Below are 17,529 nucleotides of genomic sequence, written 5' to 3'. Positions count from 1 at the left end.
TAAGAGACCTTGGGGGTGAGCCAATGGAGCACATCGGTGAGAGTTCTAAATGCACACTCCATGCCTCATGGATAGTTATCACAAACTCAGATGGCCCTTCAGTAATCATGGCACATTGCAATGCACTCAGTTGCATTCTTCGTGCTCCACTGGCTTTTCTTCAAACTAATCACTGTTGAGGTGAATGCTCAAATCTTACCACAAAAACACAAAATTATGCAGGATAAATGGCGAGATACAGTATATGTGCACACACACACACACACACACACACACACACACACACACACACACACACACACACACACACACACACACACACACACACACACACACACACACACACACACACACACACACACACCAAATGGGATCATAGATTTGGGATACATTGATATGTTATTGCAGCCTATTGCATCCCCTATTGCAGCTATTCCAATGATATTAATCGCCCACCCATTAGTTCTCAAGAACTTGGCCTGGATCTTTCCCAGCATGAGTTTCACAAAATAGATTTAAAATAGAGATAAATGTCCTTTTTGGATTTTGGGTTTTACCTAAATCTAAACCACACCATCAGATCACTGGATTGTAATTCATTCAATCCTGTCATCCACAAATGATATATAACACGCATTCTGGAGTGTGCGCATGGACTGGGTCATCATCCAAGAATGGTGCAATTAAATAAATAAAGCTAGTGGGAGAGGTCAAGGTAAAAAGAGCAATGGAGACAGAGAGACAGAGACAGAGACAGAGACAGAGACAGAGACAGAGACAGAGACAGAGACAGAGACAGAGACAGAGACAGAGACAGAGACAGAGACAGAGACAGAGACAGAGAGAGAGAGAGAGAGAGAGAGAGAGAGAGAGAGAGAGAGAGAGAGAGAGAGAGAGAGAGAGAGAGAGAGAGAGAGAGAGAGAGAGAGAGAGAGAGAGAGAGAGAGAGAGAGAGAGAGAGAGAGAGAGAGAGAGAGAGAGAGAGAGAGAGAGAGAGAGAGAGAGAGAGAGAGAGAGAGAGAGAGAGAGAGAGAGAGAGAGAGAACAGAAAAGAAAAGAAAAGAAAAAGAGAAAAATAGATATGCTCCCCAACCTAAGAGAACCCAAAATGGCTGATAAAATGAATTGTATGCAATTGCTTACTGTATGCTTCTGTATAACCCATACCTTTCAGAAACAACTGCTAAAATAGTCCAAGACACAGGGAGTGGTGCAGTTCATAAAGCCTTTCAAATAATTTTCAACGTCTAAAACAAACTAAAAGACAGGATTCCAATTGGTGACAAATCTGGTGTGGTGTATTGTTTCACGTGCCACGACTGCAGCAGTTCAATGTTGGTAAAACTGCAAGAAATTAGAAACAAAGGTAGGATGAACCCAATGGAGCAACCAAGCATGGCAAGGCAATATAGTCGATTGTATAACACCATTGCCTGAAATTTGGCCATTAATTTGACTAGTATGGGAATCACATCCTGGATTCTATGCCCAACAAATGTCGAACGTTGTTTATTGTAGCTTTGCATGCCAAAGGCTGGAGCAGTGGTCTAACTGGTGAGACCTTGGACATATACAGGAGTACACACCCCATATACAAATTACAAGAGCTGGAGTAGGTGTGAGGGATATTGCAGGAAGGTTGGGTGACATTGTGTTGGGCCATGGCAGGAAGATGGTGGTTGTGGTACATGCAGATGAAAATGATATGAGAAAATGTTTATTCGTAGGATTTGATAAAAGGATACGGGATGTGGGGAGACTACTGAAAGAAAATATGGTTGTGATGTAATTTTTTTGCTATTCTTCCAGGAATAGGAAAGGGAACTAAATTTATGAGTAGAGCAATATGGTGCAGGCAGCAAGGTTTAGCGTTCAGAAAGCAATGGGAATCTTTTTGTGGTAAAAGGGAATGTTTTGGATTGATGTCCATAGATTAAACAAAAGGAGGGCAGCAAGGTTTGCAATGGGAATTGAGGAGAGCAGAGAGGCTACAAAGGAAAAAAAAGTGCAACCGATGATGTGATTCATAAGTCCAGGCAGCAAAAATAATTACAGGAAGGGACAAGTAAAAAAAAAAAAAATCAAAACCATCATGAAACCAATGTGAGAAGTTTAAATATTAAAATGGAAGAGCTTGAAGCTAAAGTAGATGGTGAGGAAGATGGAATAGTTACAGTGAGTGAAACATGGCGTAAAGAGGAGATATATTTGAGGACAGGACTTGAAAGGCGACAGGATGTATAGATATGATAGGAAAGAGAAAATTGGAGGAGGTGTAGCAATCTTAGTTAAAGACAGTAATGTATCAAGTGAAAGTGATTAAATGAAAGAGGGAATTAATGTAGTGGATTCCATGATGATTGAGATTAGCGATTGTAAGAATAGTAAGATCATTGTTGAATGCATTCATCGGGCTGCTGGTATGAGGGAAGAGCAGGAAAAGGGAGTTGGTGAAGAGTTCAGGAAGGCTTGTAGAAATGGAGGAGTATTTATTACAGGGGATATATTAATTTGCCATGGAGAGATTGGGTTGAGGATCAAGGAAAGAGCAGAGAAAAGGAGGATTTTCTGGATGTTGGCATTCTAATCCATTTGGTTTCTCGTCCATTTGATTGCTTCTTAAGTCAATTTGGAAAAAAAGTCATGGATGGACAGTACAGTGTAAGACCTCATTTAAAGTAGCTGGTACACCTGCACCCTATGGGGTTGGCATGAAGGGTCATGTTATTATTCTCTCTTCGGTATATAGATTGCAGAAGATCTAGGGTCAGGTCCTATAGTCTATGGAGGGTGCGATAACCACATAATGCCTCAAAAACATCGGGTTTCCTGCCTTTCAGTTTCGTGTGAAACAATAGTAACGACTGTTTAAAAAGGTAATCAATCATATGTGTTTGTGGTTTATAATATTTTTTTACTTCTTGTAGGAGTGCCCCACGAAATGCCACGATAAACTATCTATCAATACACATTAACACGGTATTCATCCAAATAGGACAATTATGAGATTTAATAGTTTTCTCATAACATTAACATTATGCTTTTATCATGAGTGTTGTTATTAGAGAGTGCGCTAGCACTCTCTACGTAGGGATGGTGTGGAAAAAATATCGGTCTCAACAGTTATGTACAAACCTAAAGTTGGAGTATCTTCTCTAAAAGGTTGCTGAGGCAACATATGTGAGAGTACCTGGTCTGTTCTGCTGATTGTATCAGCAGGGATCACTTTTCACTGCTCCAGACCATGGCAAAAGCAAAAAAAAAGCAAAAAACTGAGATCCCTCAAAACCAGTAAACCTCGTTTATCATAATAATAATAAGTAAAAAAGATATAAAATGTCATAGACCCCGTTGTTTTCGTAATTTTGCTGTATGGAGTTGAAGGGCTAGTCCATATTTATGTACAACTAAAATGGCTGCCAGTCTATCAGTCGGCCATATTTAATCAGATCACAAAATAAAGTGAAGTGCACGTGTATGCCATCATGTACTGTGCTTGCGCCTAGTTTGAAACAAATCGGACTATGCACATCTGAAAAATGGTTGGGGACACGTTTAAGTAACAAAATGGGTGCCAGTCGGCTATCTTGTATCTGACCTCAAAACAAAACGACGGGCTTATATAAGCAATCATTCGTAATCTGGGTGCCAAGTTTGAACAAGATCCGTAAATGCATGTCCGAGAAATGGCTGAGGACGTGTTCGACACCAGGGTTTTTTTTTTACAACTAAAATGGCTGCCAGTCGGCCATATTTGATCGCATTGTGAAACAAAATGATGTGCAGATGTTTCCCATCATTTTTTTTGTCTTTGTACCAAGTATGAATAAAATCGGTCCATACATGTCCGAGCTATGGTTGCGGACGCACGCATGCATACTTGCAGAGACACGAAAATCGAGACCAAACCAAAAAGCCCCCTTTTCGGACAAAGTTCAATGGGGGCTAATAATCATCTTCAGAGTGTGCATTTCTGAGCTGCCTCTCTTAATGGCAACGACTCTGGTTCCATCCAACAGTGTATTACTTGGTGCAGCATCCTTTGCTGTTGTAATTTTAATAGCTTGAAAGGATTCCAAGAAAAGTACGCAAAACTGCATTCTTTTGTAAGGAATAGGAAGGGATCAGGACATTTGTTTGGTAGTTCTACCCCCTATTTTGTATGTGTAAGCAGCAGAAGTATCACCCATGGTGTCTACACAGTCAGAGCCTCCTTTCATTTCACTTCGGATGAAACTCACTAGACCTCACATTCTCTCTGGAAAAGTGGTCAAAGCACAGTTGTTTCACATGCTCCCAAAGAATCCTATCACCATGTGGTACTTTTCAGAAGCATCAGAGCTCACGACCGGTCCAGGTGGTGAAGAAGCATGAAAGACCTAAGTGTTGCTAGCGATATGATCAATTTGTACGAAAAGGTGTATAGAGGCAAGAATCGATGCACTGCATTAGACTCAAAGCAAAAGAGGATTATCTATGGTTCAATACACTTTCCAATCGAGTGGCAGGAGGTATATAAGATTGACTTGCCTCAGGTTTATCATTTTAAGTCAGAGGCTTTCATTGCGGTTTATGTGGATCAAGAACCAACTTTTGAGGTTATCTATTGCAGTCTCAGTGGCCTCAAGTTATTAGCTTTGTGGTGGGATTATGGCTGAGTTAAGCTTTGTGATGTCTCGGTGCTATCTGCACTGCTATGCTATCTGAACTGAAATGCTCTGAATGTTCTGTTTACTTCGTGCACAGCATTTATAAGAAGAAAAGTAACAGGAGTGAGGCTTTGTGTGAAGGCTATGAGGCAATGTCTTGCCCTCCACTTTCCTCATGCCTTATTAGCAATCAAAACTTCAATTATGGACAACTATCATAGAGCTTTAGACTATATTTTCCTGCCAGACACAATTTGCAAGTTGTTTCAAAAGCCCAGGCCAGACTATCACTTTCAATCAAGCTGCCAATACAACTGATGGCCTTCAATTTTAAACACAACAGAGCCTGAGTATTCAATCAATGAATGTTGTGGATTCCAACAAAAGCAAGCAGATTCAAAGAATCTCTTGAATTGATTGGGGTCAATTCCTGATTAGTACATTTTACATCATGCTGTCATGAATTTGATGTGAAAAATCTCGCATAGGGTAATGATAAAATGAGGAAACTGCACTGAATGGTGGATTTATAATGGAGGTACATTTTGGGTTCTTCATAATACACAGGTGTGTATGTCTGAACAGTACACATGAACCACAAGTTCTTGAAAACAAAAATGTCTGAAAGAATTTCCACCATTAAGAATACATTAAAAAGTTATTGCACATAAAGGAGTTATTTTTCTTTATCTCAATCGTTAGCACTACAATGCATACAGCAATCAACCTGTGGGATGGAGAGGGGAGGTGCCCTGCAAACAACTCGATGGACTAATGAACTGAACATTTAAATATTGAAGGATGAGGTTCCAGTATTGAGACCATCCTAATTTGATGCTGCCATTTCTGCTTTCCTTAATCCTGCAACACAGTGGGCAGCATATACTGAAATTCTCTGCAACTTCAGAGTTGCATTGGGAAAAGTTTAAGTCCTTACTTTGAGTGACAAATAAGAAGGAGGTCATAGGATCTCTGCTTCACATCAACACAATATATAAAGATTTAGCTTTTGAAAGTAATTCTAAAACCTTCAACCCATCGCTCTGTGTGCTTTCCATATTCGGAATGTAACTTTGTGAGCATTGGAATGCTCATGGAAATGCTCATGGAAAATAGATACCTTCCATAAAGACTTCGGAAATTTGACAGCGAAGATGGGATCTAAGGCATAGTAAGTGGATTGTCGCGAGGCGTGAGAAAGCGAGGCATTGCATCGCTGGAGCTCGGTGGCAAGGCTGGCTACAGCAGATCAAGTCAAATCATACACTTGGAGGCAATTTCCACACAGAGCCCCAGGGACCAATCCACCCACAACTTGGGATGTCAGATGTCAGACTTTGCTCTGTTGAAAAGCCTTTGGAGACTTGGCTTATTGTAGGTCACATTACGATGAAATTCATCTCTTCTTCAGTTGCTTTGTTGTACCTTCATTGAATTTGTATGATAAAACAGTTTTAAACTTGGTGATGGAAATATATATATATATATATATATATATATATATATATATATATATATATATGTATATATATATATATATATATAGATATATATATATATATATATATATATATATATATATATATATATATATATATATATATATATATATATATATATACATATTTTTACACACTGCTGTGCAAAAGTCTAAAATACATTCAGGAGTTACAATATCTACATATTTTAAGCATCGACAATTCACTCAAAGCCTCCACTAGTGTTTTCTAATGTTATAACAACATTGAATGGTATTAATAGAGCTTATTTGGATGAGAAGAAGCCAAGCGAGTCAATTAGCAATCTCTTATTCACATTCATCAGAATCTTCAAAAACTTGTGATCACAATAACTCAAAGCAAACTTTTCATCAGCAGCTAATATGAAGTGTTGTAGTAGCTCCCAATCACATTTACCAATCAAATATAATTGATGATTCACTGTCAGGTGTTTCCTGTCATGAACATCAGGCATTTTTGACACATCCTTAAAGCTTAAACCCTACTTTTCGTGCAGCAGAATGTTGATCTATCAGGATTAACTGTTCGCTGAAAAGAAAATGGCTAAAATTTCAGTGGAATATTGCCATAGAATTGTGTTTCTGCAAAAAAAAGGAAAAACAGAGTGAAATAGCTTCCGTCACTCTATTTTCAAGGTGTGGTATCCAAAGCATAATCAACAAATACAGATAAACATCATCCATAATAGGAGACTTTCAAAATGATGAATGAATGTGAAATGAGGCGTTTTAGACATGTGCTGGTTGTATGTTTAAACTGATTATGTTTGGCTTGATGGGCACTTTTAACCTGCTTTTGCTAACATGAAATCTTTGATTCAAATTATCTTTTCAACATAATTTTCAGCATTCAGAAGATAGAGTGACAATTTCAAAATGGTTCACCATAATTGTTCTGTTCCCGAATGCAAATCGGACTCCCGAGGATATGGTATATATGAGACATATCCGTGGATGATAGTCAGATTCCGAGCCTCTCCATATATATATATATATATATATATATATATATATATATATATATATATATATATATATATATATATATATATATATATATATATATATATATATAAATATATACACACACAGCTCTGGAAAAAAATAAGAGACCACTTCAAAAAAAAATTAAATCAGCATCTCTACATGATTGGCAGCCATTCCATTCCAGTATCTGTTGAATTGCATTGTCTGTTGTCTGTTGAATTGAAGGCATACCTCATTCTACTTAGTGAGGTACTTATTAGGTGATCACCTGAAACGAATCTTATTTAACAAGGAGAAGTATAAAAACCACTGCTGTGGTCATCACTATCCTCTTGCAATAGGACCAGCTGGATGGCAAAAACAGTGCTGGTAGTACCTCAAAAGTAATTGGAATCAAAAAAAAAAAACTATTGACCATGCCAAAAGAGTTGAAAAGAAAAGTTTTGAGTGAGGAAAAGAAGGGTTCAATTATGGCTTTACTGGCAGAGGGATACAGTGAGCGTCACGTTGCTTCCATCCTTAAAATTTCAAAGACAGCGATTCATAAGAACAAGGTCAAGCAGCAGACATTGGGGACAACAAAGCTACAGACTGGCAGAGGGCGAAAACGACTTTCCACTGACCGGGATGACCGCCAACTCATTTGAATGTCACTCAACAACCGAAGGATGACATCAAGTGACCTACAAAAAGAAGGGCAAACGGCAGCTGGGATGAAGTTCACAGCGAGGACGGTTCGAAACAGGCTCCTCGGGGCAGGGCTGAAGTCATGCAAAGCTAGAAAAAGCCCTTCATCTATGAGAAGCAAAGAACAGCCAGGCTGAGGTTTGCAAAAGACCATAAGGATTGGACCGTAGAGGACTGGAGTAAGGTCATCTTCTCTGATGAGTTCAATTTTCAGCTTTGTCCAACACCTGGTCATCTATTGGTTAGAAGGAGACCAAGAGAGGTCTACAAGCCACAGTGTCTCGCACCCACTGTGAAATTTGGTGGAGGATTGGTGATGATCTGGGGGTGCTTCAGCAAGGCTGGAATCGGGCAGATTTGTCTTTGTGAAGGACTCATGAATCAAGCCACGAACACTTGCTTCCTTCTGCTCTGACAATGTTCCCCAACTCTGAGGATTGGTTTTTCCAGCAGGACAATGCTCCATGCTACACAGCCACGTCAATCAAGGTGTGGATGGAGGACCATCAGATCAAGATCCTGTCATGGCCAGCCCAATCTCCAGACATGAACCTCATTGAAAACCTCTGGAATGTGATCAAGAGGAAGATGGATGGTCACAAGCCATCAAACAAAGCCGAGCTGCTTGAATTTTTGCACCAGGAGTAGCATAAAGTCACCGAACAGCAATGTGAAAGACTGGTGGAGAGCATGCCAAGACGCATGAAAGCTGTGATTGAAAATCAGGGTTATTCCACAAAATATTGATTTCTGAACTCTTCCTAAGTTAAAACATTAGTTTTGTGTTGTTTAAAAATGAATATGAACTTCTTTTGTTTGTATTATTTGAGGTCTGAAAACATTGAATCTTTGTTGTTATTTTGACCAGTTGTCATTTTCTGCAAATAAATGCTCCAAATGACTATTTTTATTCGGACTTTGGGAGAAATGTTGTCAGTAGTTTATAGCATAAAACAAAGATGTACATTTTACTCAAACACATACCTATTAATAGAAAAACCAGAAAGACTGATAATTTTGCAGTGGTCTCTTAATTTTTTCCAGAGCTGAATATATATATATATATATATATGTATTAATCTCTGCCAAAGTGATGGGTCATATAATGAAAGAATATTGAACGAAAAGGGGAAACATGGGCTAAAATAAAGTTGCGCATTTTCAGTGAGCCAGCGAACACCCCTTTCAGTATTCACTACAGAAAAATGCAGGCGAGTAGCCCTGCACTTTGTTCAAGTTGATCGATATACAGTATTCAGTGACAGAGTGAAAATTGTAGAGTGATCATCAAGTGGCTTAAGAACTTACGGAAGCACTCCAACAAAACCGTTGATAAGGAATGGCTGGCTTGGCAAGCAATTGCCGATCACCGATCAGTCATATAAACACCATGCACCCGAAGATGCTCAAACGATGTGCGAATTGGACAAATTAACAATTTTCTTAGCAGTTGGTACTGCTGCTAAGTTCAATTCTGGAGCTTAAATTTCATAGCTTCCACAGGTTGATTTTTTAAGTGTGCCACATGAAGGGCCGAGAGGATGGCCGGAATGGGGGAGATGGTGGACATATCCACACAATACACACCTATGATGCAAATGGCAAAAACTGGATGGTGCAAATGGCTGGATATGTAAGGTGAGCAACAAACAACACTCAATCCCAAACACAACATCCACATGTGCACAACACCCAACGAGAACACCAACACTCGCACAACCAACACCTCATCATGCCCAACCCGGACATTAAACCAGCCATGTTCGTGACCTGGAAACAGAAAAACAACAAGAAGCGCACACACGTGCTCACCCACACACACAACACCAGCTCACGAGTAAGTAAATACAAAAAAGTGCAGAGCACCCGATCAATGATGTGATTTGACGTTTATTTTGCAAAAGCAAAATAAACTAAAGCAAACATACTCTTCCATTTGACTTCAAGCACCAGCAAATGACCAGAAATGAGTGGTTATATCGAAATAAAAACCGGACACGTGCTGAGGCTCAGGGCTATTGTGCCTGAGGAAGCTGGTTGAGAAGCTGGTGAAACTTCACCTGAGACTGGGTCTGCTCTTGCTTTTTGCTCAAATTAGCAGAGTCGATCTAGTTTTTTAAACTTTTGTTTGGAAGTGCTTTATTCTTCTTTAACAATGTGCAATCTCAACAGCCCCAATTATACAAATCATATATATATATATATATATATATATATATATATATATATATATATATATATGTATATATATACAGGGTGTGTCAATGAAAAGTTCACGACATCAAAACTTTATTCACCAAAACATTGAATAATAAAACAAAAACTTAACTCAGTTAATGAAAACCAAATCATGGAGAAATGAAACTCATTCTGCATTAATGCACTTATCGTTGAGATATTCGATGTGAGCACCCCCACACACACAACATGCATTTACTTACTCGTGATAACTTAATTGCGAAGTTTTCAATGACGTTTCTGCAAGTTTTAGTGGTTACTTTCTGCACATAAGCCTCAACTGCTGCCTTCAGATTAGGTTCAGATCTGGGGTGTTCCTTGTAGACGTTATCCTTACAATTTCCCGAGAGGAAAAAAATCCAGAGGATTGATGTTCGGGCTGTGTGGAGACCATTCATTTTCCTACGCAAACTGAGAATGTGTTGTCCGAATTTTTGATATCGAAAGGCAATTGCTTCGTTGGCTGTATGCAGGGTAGCACCATCTTGCATGAACCACTGTTGCCAGAGGGCTGCAGTGCTCATCGATTGCTTCAAGTCTTCCTAAAAAGTATTGACAATCGATGGGTTTCGTACTTGATTGATGGTAACTGTTCTTCCGTTTATGTCTTCAAACGAATATGGCCGAAACACACCTCTGTAGTTGACAGCCATAAAAAGCAGACTTTCCGACCCTTAAGTGAATTCTCTTCAACCTCATCTGGACGTTGATTTCCCCAGAAAATGTTGTTGTGTGAATTGACAGCACCATTGACATGAAAGTGTGCCTCGTCACAAAACCACACATCACAAATCCTGTTTGGGTTTGTTTCCATCTTCTGCTGCAGCATCTCACACATAGCGACTCGTGCTGCTTTATCTCCTTCGGTCAATTTCTGGGCTGTTAAGTTGTGGTAAGGAAAGAGGTTAAAATCTTGTTTCATTATTCTTCTGATACTGCTGGGAGTGAAACCAAGTTCAGCCGATCATTGTCGATGCAATTTCTTCGGACTTTGCATGACTGACTCATGAACTCATTCCATGTTTCCTTCACAATGTACACTTCTTTGGCAACCCGACCATCCCCTGTTAATGTTTAGAATCATCCCATCATTTTTGAACTCCTTCACAAGTTTCCAAATGGCTGGCTTGCTTGGCTTGTTTTTCAGATTCACCCCATATTCAGTGCAGAACCTTGTCTGGACAGAAGCAATTGATTTGGTCTCAAAATTCTTCTTGACACTGTTTACTCTTTGTTCCGTAGAAAACGTCATTTTTTCCGGAGAATACTTTGGTTATGAGTAGTGTCAAAAGGGAGGGTTTGACACAGTAATGTGTCCTTTTTCTCGAAGTCGCAATATTCACTCGCTTACACTCACTCATATTTCTTCTTTTCAACCTGGAACACATTACTTCGTCATAGCCCTCCCTTTTAACACTAATCCCCGCTGAGGGACGGGCTTCGCCTTCCTTTCAAATGATCTTTTATTTAATCAAATTGATTAGTCAAATAGAGATCCCATAAATATTTGTGTTTTACTTTCAGGAATAACTTAATTTATTCATCAATTTTAAAAAAATGGGGTGGTAGCCCATGAAAACCCCAACCCCATTTTTAAATTATTAATACTTATATTTTAAACCCATAATGTAATATATTTATTCCATCACTCATTATATATCTTTTATCATCAAATGCTCTTCGAGCTTTCTTATTAATAGTCTCTGAGAATATTTTGTGTTTATAATTTCTAGTAAGATTAATCTCTCCACAAACATCCTTTCTCTTCCAAATATGTTCAAGGTAATGTTGAAAGTTCATGGTCTCTTTTAATACACTCTTATTTCGACCTTTAAGTATCTTTGTTGAGCAGAGATGAAATGACAAACCTCTCTTCATGCTCTTGTCTGAGCCTCTCTCTTAATGCTCATCCTTGCCTTCTTTGGTCTTGGTGATGCCGAACTTTTCCACTGACGACTCTGCCATTTGGTCTCGGGATCGTATTCGAATATCCATGATTCATCACCAGTAATGACTCTCCCAAGCAGGTCTGGATCGTCCTCGAGGTGATCGATAATATCTTGACAGACAGTGACTCTTTGCTTTTCTGGTCCTCGGGACAACAGCTTGAGGACCACCTTTGTGCACACCTTGCGTATTTCGAGATTTTCAGTGATGATGCTCCAGACAGTGTACTTGTTGATGGAAAGTTCCTCAGCAATCATCCGCACCATGAGTTGACGATGTGCGTGCACCATCTGCTTCACATGCTCGATGTTGTCCGCCGTTATGCTCGTTGATGGTCTTCCAGACCGTGGATCATCTTCAACCTCCTCTTGTCCCTCATTGAACTTCTTGTGCCATTCAAATGCACGTGTACATGACATCGTTTCTTCCCTGTAGACTTGCTGCAGCATTGCGATGGATTCAGAAAGTGTTTTGCCAAGCTTGTCAAGAAACTTCAGATTGGCTCTCTGCTCACGACTCATAGCGTGACGACACAGACTAGACAACGTGTAAAGCATGACCTATGAAAATTCACACAATGAGTGCAGTCAACCATCACCAATCATATATATTGCTGGAATGTTGCAAAAGATTGTGACGCAACCCATTCATTCAAGTTGTGTAAGTGGAGCACCATTGAGCACCACCTTCACGACCTTCTGCTCAACCCTCCGCTTCAAAAGAACTGCACGCCAAACAACAACCCTCAGAGCCTTATCCAAAACCTTGTCAGAAACCCGTGGAGAACTTCCTCCAAGACCCTTCTTCCTCACACAACTCTCAACCACTACAACCCTGTCAAAAACCTCAGAACAACCTTCGTAACAACCCCCTGCCTCAGAGAGTGCTCGGGAATTTATGGACCTCTGTCAATGGGGCAGGGCTCGCTCGAACAGACGTCACTCCCCGCCCTGATTGGACAGGCTCCTATGGGTTCACCTTTCTGGGCAGGGTTTCGTCCTCTGCCGGGAAACCCCAGCCAATCTTCCACACGTGTTCATACTTGTCGAGCAACAGTATCAATGTTGCAAAGGTCGTCGTGAAAGAGTTACGTTTGTGGAAGCCGAGAAACTGGAACCATGAGATCCTTCCTCGGTACATCAGAGTGCGAGAAGGCAGCCGGTTGGTGGTGGATCGTGATGGGGATGGGATGGTTGTTAGATGGCTTGTGAGATGTAATAACCTAACTAAAAGAAATCGCAATGCACGCCTTTGATTCTTCCACTAGACAAAAGGAAGGGGATCTGACTATACACATACTTAACGACATAACTGACTTTTGGGACATCTGTATGTTGAATGCTTATGGTTTCCAGATCCGGAACAATATGTACTTCTTTATCATCTTTCAAAAATATTAGATAATTCTCATTGGCACCTGCAATTGATGATATTTTTTCATTTCATCATGAGAGAGAATTAAACTCATTTAATGTGTGATAAAATATCTTTGTATTGATATTTATTAATCATTTTCATGTTCATTCATTGGTGTAAAATGGCTGATGCTTCATTAAAACCATTGTTATTTCCAGCCTTCTTACGACCGAAAACAATAACAGTCCATTATTCTTCTTCTTCTTGCATATGGCAGCTTTGCTGCCAGGATAGCTATAATTTCTTGGAAGCGCGACTGTGTCGCTGATGCAGTGCCCCTATACCTGGTACTCATTTCACTGACTTCGGAAGGATGACAGGCTGAGTCAACCTCTTGGTGTATTGATTCAGCAGCCAACAGGGCTTGAACTCAGGACCCTTGGATCCCAAGCCACCACCCTAACCACTAAGCCAACACCATGCTACACAGTCCATTAACTCATTGTGATGGGTCATTTGGAAGACAACTAACACATGATCCAAGCCTACTTCAAGCCTCAATAATGTGTTTCTCCTTTTCATTCTTCCTTCCTTTATTAGCAACAGAAACTCCATAATCAAGTGAGTTTATTAAATCAATCTATACTCTATCATCCTCATTTTTTATATTCAATGGTTTATTGAAATAACATGAATCACCCTGCACAGTTGAACCTTGTCTTCCATCTTTTGTAAGAAGAAACATTGATCTCAGAGTAGAATTTAGCAGGTGGTTGAATAGAGCTCAAGAACCTTAATCCATCATCAATCCCTTTTCTTGAACAAGATGGAATATTGCTGGTTGTTCTGTTTGAATGAGTCCTGCTTTAGTTTTTTTTGATCTGTTGAACATTCATTGTTTTGGAGAGCATTCACAACTTTATTAGGTGGTTGATTTACCTAATCCAGGTGTTGAAATAATCCATAATCATGTTCTAATTCTCCTATTTCATTTGACGAAAATTTCATTTCATTTCCAGTTCTTGATCCATCATTTGACGAAAATATTTTATCATTTTAAGTTTTTTGGTGGTGTATTCTATCATAGGAACTGTAGACATTTGATGTGGAGGTTTTTTTTTTTAAGTCGTTTAAAAAATTTCTCTAGTTTTCTTTCAAACGTCTCTTCACCCATTAGTTTCTGTCTGTGTTTCTTATTTATGTCTTCCTGCTGTTTGACAACTTTTTAAACCAACTCTTGATGTTCCTCAAATCTTCTTGCTCATTCTTTCGCATCCATTTATTGATTGGAAAATATCATTACATGAATCGTGAAGGTCAAAAGGGAAGTTTTCCTTTTCTTCATCATCAAAGTAGATGTGTTCAATTATTTTCGTTCAATGTTTCATTAAATTTTTTATTAGAATTAATACTTCTAATTACTTTGTCACTAAAACTTGTATATCTGCTTTTCATACGTTTGCGTTGAGTTTCTTCATCAACATCAAAACCGAATGATAAAATCTTCACTCCATTACCACTCAGATGTTTAATAATTTGTCTCATTCCTTCTGGATTAATTTCTAATAGCCCAAGACCACCAGATTTTAGTTTCTTTATCTCACTGTTACAATGTGAATATTTTGTTGTACCAAGAGAGACCTCAAATATTTGACCTTCGTTCCTCAATCGCATTTGTTCATCGATTGAAATGTAGCAATAATCTTCACCTTATCCTTCTCCTGGTCGCATAACTCTGGTTGTTGTATCTACAATACTTATCGCTGGGTGTGTTTTTAAAAAACATGTAATCATTTCATGTTCACAATCCAAGAACCTAGATTTATGAAAGTTTTTCTCAGAAGCAGATTTACCCACAAGATTAATAATAACAACCATCATTTATGTATGTCATTGTTTGTAAAATAAAAATATATCCCTCAGTATCTCATCTTGTTTCACAACAATGTATTTATATTTTCCAGTCGTGTGTTTCGTATTCTACTCAAATGTTTTTTTTTTATGACACAACGTAGAACAATTGTCTCTCCAAAAATTATTGATATCTTTTGAATTTAACTTGAATAAAATAAAAGTATAAGCATTATTTCTTCTTGAGCAACGAGGGAGTTGAAAGTTTGATTGACTAAGATAAATAAATTTCAAGACGAATGCCTCCCTCTTGGGTAATAACTATCCATAACCATTTGGTTTCTCTCATTAACACAATCATCAAAGATAGCGAGATTGTTTTTTTAATTTATCGAAATCTTGTGTTGAAGGTATATCATCTGTATTATCACTAAGAATACAAGTTTTAGGTTTTGATTTATTTTTACATTTCTGTGTGTTACAAAATAGTTGTATTATATCATCAATGTTAGAATCATTTAGTTTGTTTTGAAGTTTAAATAAACCGATTATGTCTTCTTTTTGAAGGTGTGCATTAAAACCTTGTGAGAGTAGTTGATACTCAGGTTGAAAACTTGACTTTGTGAAAATTATTAAATTGTCAAAATGTAAAAAGTTGGAAGTAAGGAGCATCTTCTAAAGCAGGCACGTTTTTCCACATCCACTTGAACCAACTATGAGACATCTTCATGAATTTGGAAGATTTTTATGGTTCTTAAATATTATCATATTTTCCCAAATTGGTAAAAAAATCATTCATTTATATATTTAGAAAGTAAATTAAATAATTTTTTATTGACTTTTTTGGAAACTTTGTTTTATCCTGAGTTCAGGTTTAATATCAAGATAATCCATTATTTTATTGATGCAATACCGTGTGTTGATATTTTCCTGAAAATGATAATCGTGAGTAATATACATCATCAATCCATGAAACATTACCATCATTTGTTTTGTCTCTTTTCTTGCAAGAAAAGGTGTATTATCACCGTTTTACTTCACATTCATTTCTCATATTAATCTTGCAAAGTAATTCAATTTTGGTGTAATTTTGAAACAGTTATGCTCCTTTTTACATTTTTATTTTTCATTAATAAGAAGATAATCACAGAATATACATTGTTTATGTGCTTTTGACTCTTTTTAATCCTACTCTTTCACATGCAGGAAAATTCTCAAATTTGTCACATGGAGAATCATGGAATTCAAGAGAATCAAGATCTCATGTACTATTCATATTTATAAAGTAAAACTTTGAGACAAATAAAATTCATCCTCGGTGTGATCTCGGTACTTTCATTGGTGCTTTCACAATCATCTCTGAAAGTACTTTCATAACTATTGTTTGACACAAACTCTCGGTATCATAACTGTCTTCTGTTCCAACAGAGATACGATCATAGTCTTCAAAATCTTCACTTGAATAATGACTCATATTCAATTAGTAGAAAAAAAACATTACCATCTATATCCATGTACGTTTTTTTTTCATTAACAGATTCAACTACTGCAGTTTTTATATTTAAGGTAATTTTATAATGGTCCTTTACTTCTCCTGAACAAAATGTCATTTCACCTGGCATCCTTTATTAACATCCATTATTTCATCAAGATTTACATTTTTGGGGTTGTTGAAAAAAATATAAATTTATCCTTGCTTATTGCTAATGGTGTTATCTTTTTTTTAAAATAAAGTTGCATCCATAAGGTTTTTCTTTTTTGATACCTTTTCTTGTTTTATTGCTTTTTCTAGTTTTGAATATATTGCCAGAAGGAGAGGAGAAACTTTTGTTAGAGCTACTTTAATTGATGTTCTTCCAGATATACTAAAAGCCTTCCACTAATGGAAATTGAAGAACTCATATGATGAACCATAATTGTTTTTATCCAATAGTTGTTATGTTTATCTTTAATCAATTTTACATCCTCAACGTATTTGTCAGTATCTTTTACAAATGTAGAGATTGAGTGAAACTTGTCTTTTGTGTCTTGATACATTGTATTTATTAAGAAAAATAAGTTGTTGGGTAAAATGGTTTTAGGCACAGATTCACCTATAAATTAAATGCAATTATCATTAAGAAAATTACATTTAAAAAGAAAAGCATCTTTAAATTATCGTGAGATTTTCATCAAGAAAATTTTATTTTAGCAAATTTTTCTCCATAAATATGGTGAATGTAACATTCTGCAATGTTTGTAATCATGAATATAAATGTTATTAAAAAACACTTTCAAACCAACAAACACACATTC

The sequence above is a fragment of the Eptatretus burgeri genome, chromosome 18, assembly GCF_056783735.1.
Source record: "Eptatretus burgeri isolate ZD-2024b chromosome 18, Ebu_testis_v1, whole genome shotgun sequence".
Lineage (NCBI taxonomy): Eukaryota > Metazoa > Chordata > Myxini > Myxiniformes > Myxinidae > Eptatretus > Eptatretus burgeri.
The sequence above is the reverse complement of the archived record's forward strand: the minus strand, read 5'-3'. Positions refer to the sequence as shown.